The sequence below is a fragment of the Hyla sarda genome, chromosome 8, assembly GCF_029499605.1.
Source record: "Hyla sarda isolate aHylSar1 chromosome 8, aHylSar1.hap1, whole genome shotgun sequence".
Lineage (NCBI taxonomy): Eukaryota > Metazoa > Chordata > Amphibia > Anura > Hylidae > Hyla > Hyla sarda.
Genome location: NC_079196.1, coordinates 15887504 through 15892923, shown reverse-complemented (window position 1 = coordinate 15892923; position 5420 = coordinate 15887504).

Here is a 5420-nt window from a genome sequence, read left to right as displayed (position 1 = left end):
GATCCTGCTCCTCTATATCTCTATAGTACACCCTCAGAAGAGAGGATCCTGCTCCTCTATATCTCTATAGTACATCCTCAGAAGAGATGATCCTGCTCCCCTATATCTCTATAGTACACCCTCAGAAGAGATGATCCTGCTCCTCTATATCTCTATAGTACACCCTCAGAAGAGAGGATCCTGCTCCTCTATATCTCTATAGTACACCCTCAGAAGAGAGGATCCTGCTCCTCTATATCTCTATAGTACATCCTCAGAAGAGATGATCCTGCTCCCCTATATCTCTATAGTACACCCTCAGAAGAGAGGATCCTGCTCCTCTATATCTCTATAGTATATCCTCAGAAGAGAGGATCCTGCTCCTCTATATCTCTATAGTACACCCTCAGAAGAGATGATCCTGCTCCTCTATATCTCTATAGTACACCCACAGAAGAGAGGATCCCGCTCCTCTATATCTATATAGTACACCCTCAGAAGAGAGGATCCTGCTCCCCTATATCTCTATAGTACACCCTCAGAAGAGATGATCCTGCTCCCCTATATCTCTATAGTACACCCTCAGAAGAGAGGATCCTGCTCCTCTATATCTCTATAGTACACCCTCAGAAGAGAGGATCCTGCTCCTCTATATCTCTATAATACACCCTCAGAAGAGAGGATCCTGCTCCTCTATATCTCTATAGTACACCCTCAGAAGAGAGGATCCTGCTCCTCTATATCTCTATAGTACACCTTCAGAAGAGAGGATCCTGCTCCTCTATATCTCTATAGTATATCCTCAGAAGAGAGGATCCTGCTCCTCTATATCTCTATAGTACACCCTCAGAAGAGAGGATCCTGCTCCCCTATATCTCTAAAGTACACCCTCAGAAGAGAGGATCCTGCTCCTCTATATCTCTATAGTACACTATCAGAAGAGAGGATCCTGCACCTCTATATCTCTATAGTACACCCTCAGAAGAGAGGATCCTGCTCCTCTACATCTCTATAGTACACCCTCAGAAGAGAGGATCCTGCTCCTCTATATCTCTATAGTACACCCTCAGAAGAGAGAATCCTGCTCCTCTATATCTCTATAGTCCACCCTCAGAAGAGATGATCCTGCTCCCCTATATCTCTATAGTACACCATCAGAGGAGAGGATCCTGCTCCTCTATATCTCTATAGTACACCCTCAGTAGAGAAGATCCTACTCCTCTATATCTCTATAGTACACCCTCAGAAGAGAGGATCCTGCTCCTCTATATCTCTATAGTACACCATCAGAAGAGAGGATCCTGCTCCTCTATATTTCTATAGTACACCCTCAGAAGAGAGGATCCTAGCTCCTCTATATCTCTATAGTACACCCTCAGAAGAGAGGATCCTGCTCCTCTATATCTCTATAGTACACCATCAGAAGAGAGGATCCTGCTCCTCTATATCTCTATAGTACACCCTCAGAAGAGAGGATCCTGCTCCCTTATATCTCTATAGTCCACCCTCAGAAGAGAGGATCCTGCTCCTCTATATCTCTATAGTACACCATCAGAAGAAAGGATCCTACTCCCCTATATCTCTATAGTACACCCTCAGAAGAGAGGATCCTGCTCCTCTATATCTCTATAGTACACCCTCAGAAGAGAGGATCCTGCTCCTCTATATCTCTATAGTATATCCTCAGAAGAGATGATCCTGCTCCCCTATATCTCTATAGTACACCCTCAGAAGAGATGATCCTGCTCCTCTATATCTCTATAGTACACCCACAGAAGAGAGGATCCCGCTCCTCTATATCTATATAGTACACCCTCAGAAGAGAGGATCCTGCTCCCCTATATCTCTATAGTACACCCTCAGAAGAGATGATCCTGCTTCCCTATATCTCTATAGTACACCCTCAGAAGAGAGGATCCTGCTCCTCTATATCTCTATAGTACACCCTCAGAAGAGAGGATCCTGCTCCTCTATATCTCTATAGTACATCCTCAGAAGAGATGATCCTGCTCCCCTATATCTCTATAGTACACCCTCAGAAGAGAGGATCCTGCTCCTCTATATCTCTATAGTACATCCTCAGAAGAGAGGATCCTGCTCCTCTATATCTCTATAGTACACCCTCAGAAGAGATGATCCTGCTCCTCTATATCTCTATAGTACACCCACAGAAGAGAGGATTCCGCTCCTCTATATCTATATAGTACACCCTCAGAAGAGAGGATCCTGCTCCCCTATATCTCTATAGTACACCCTCAGAAGAGAGGATCCTGCTCCTCTATATCTCTATAGTCCACCCTCAGAAGAGAGGATCCTGCTCCTCTATATCTCTATAGTACACCCTCAGCAGAGAGGATCTTGCCCCCCCCCCTACAGCTTTAGAGCACACCCTCAAAAGATGAAGCTGCAGCAGCATAGAGGACATTATATAGCTGTACAGAGCAGTTTAAGGTGTGGATCAAATAATGGTTGATATAATACTTACTAGAGCTTTCAGTTGCTTCTTTGTCTCTTTCTTACTCTGCAGCTCTTCTCCCCATCCATTTTCCATAAACTTTAAGGGACAGCAGTAATCTTATCCCTCAGTGAGCTCATTCATCTCTGATGGTTTTAAGCAGTTCTTCAGAGTAAATCTTAAGTTTAGGAGAGAGCAGGAAAGTTGGCTGATATGAGTAGAAAAAGGCATTTTTCTTTGATAAGATGCTATAAGATTTCTTGTATTTCTATTCATTTATGTGCACCTTGCTGGGATGACCTTGACCATTTAATGTACAGGCTCAATATACTAACACAGCATAAAACATAAACCATTGATCTGCTCAGACTCCCATTGTATCACTGGGTTTAGGATTCCCCCTTGGGGTCCTGTCTTCATCTGTCCTCAGTGATCAGTAAGAGCGTCCATCTCTCCTCATGTTGGCTGTCAAAGCAAATTCGTCTGAAGATGGAAGATGCTGCTCACTCGCGGCCCTAACCCTCTAAGGCGTCTCACATGGGGGTGATGGGGGGGGGGGGCAGGGAGATAGGGAGGAAACATCCAGGAAGAAAACCTATAATGGAGGGAACATTGTGTTTTCAGAAATATTCCCAGAACTCTTTCCCTTAATATTTTACATGTAATAATGTGCAGAATGTGACAGGTGATCTGTGCATCCAGTTATACAGAAATGATCAGAATCGCGATCCTATTCCTTATCTTTTATCTGCACTTGCTGTCTGTGAATGGAAATATGGTTTTACATAAACATTATAATAATATATAAACCTGCCCTGAGAATGTCAAACTGATCTATTCAGGCAGCTTGTTACAACCGGTTACCCTGATACACTGTAACAATCCCTGCACCTGTCACCCTGATACACTGTAACAATCCCTGCTGCTCATGTCACCCTGATACACTGTAACAATCCCTGCTCATGTCACCCTGATACACTGTAACATTTCCTGCACCTGTCACCCTGATACACTGTAACAATCCCTGCTGCTCATGTCACTCTGATACACTGTAACAATCCCTGCTGCTCATGTCACCCTGATACACTGTAACAATTCCTGCACCTGTCACCCTGATACACTGTAACATTTCCTGCACCTGTCACCCTGATACACTGTAACAAACCCTGCACATTTCACCCTGATACACTGTAACAATCCCTGCACATGTCACCCTGATACACTGTAACAATCCCTGCACATTTCACCCTGATACACTGTAACAATCCCTGCACATGTCACCCTGATACACTGTAACAATCCCTGCACGTGTCACCCTGATACACTGTAACATTTCCTACACCTGTCACTCTGATACACTGTAACAATTCCTGCACCTGTCACCCTGATACACTGTAACAATCTCTGCTGCTCATGTCAACCTGATACACTGTAACAATCCCTGCTGCTCATGTCACCCTGATACACTGTAACAATTCCTGCACCTGTGACCCTGATACACTGCAACAATTCCTGCACCTGTCACCCTGATACACTGTAACAATTCCTGCAACTGTCACCCTGATACACTGTAACAATCCCTGCACATGTCACCCTGATACACTGTAACATTTCCTGCACCTGTCACCCTGATACCCTGTAACATTTCCTGCACCTGTCACCCTGATACACTGTAACAATTCCTGCACCTGTCACCCTGATACACTGCAACAATTCCTGCACCTGTCACCCTGATACACTGTAACAATCCCTGCACATGTCACCCTGATACACTGTAACAATTCCTGCACCTGTCACCCTGATACCCTGTAACATTTCCTGCACCTGTCACTCTGATACACTGTAACAATTCCTGCACCTGTCACCCTGATACACTGCAACAATTCCTGCACCTGTCACCCTGATACACTGTAACAATCCCTGCACATGTCACCCCGATACACTGTAACAATCCCTGCACCTGTCACCCTGATACACTGTAACAATCCCTGCACCTGTCACCCTGATACACTGTAACATTTCCTGCACCTGTCACCCTGATACACTGTAACAATTCCTGCACCTGTCACCCTGATACACTGCAACAATTCCTGCACCTGTCACCCTGATACACTGTAACATTTCCTACACCTGTCATTCTGATACACTGTAACAATTCCTGCACCTGTCACTCTGATACACTGTAACAATTCCTGCACATGTCACCCTGATACACTGTAACAATCCCTGCACATTTCACCCTGATACACTGTAACAATTCCTGCACCTGTCACTCTGATACACTGTAACAATCCCTGCACCTGTCACCCTGATACACTGTAACAATCCCTGCACATGTGACCCTGATACACTGTAACATTTCCTGCACCTGTCACCCTGATACACTGTAACAATCCCTGCACATTTCACCCTAATACACTGTATCAATCCCTGCACGTGTCACCCTAATACACTGTAACAATCCCTGCACGTGTCACCCTGATACACTGTAACATTTCCTACAACTGTCATTCTGATACACTGTAACAATTCCTGCACCTGTCACTCTGATGCACTGTAACAATTCCTGCACATGTCACCCTGATACACTGTAACAATCCCTGCACATGTCACCCTGATACACTGTAACAATCCCTGCACAAGTCACCCTGATACACTGTAACATTTCCTGCACCTGCCACCGTTATACACTAACGATTCCTGCACCTGTCAACCTGATACACTGTAACAATCCCTGCACCTGTCACCCTGATACACTGTAACAATCTCTGCACCTTTAACCTGATACACTGTAACAATCCATGCACCTGTCACCCTGATACACTGTAACAATCCCTGCACCTGTTACCCTGATACACTATAACAATACCTGCACCTTTAACCTTTTACACTGTAACAATCCCTGCACGTGTCACCCTGATACATTGTAACAAAACCTGCATGTGTCACTCTGATACACTGTAACAATCCCTGCACCTGTTCCCCT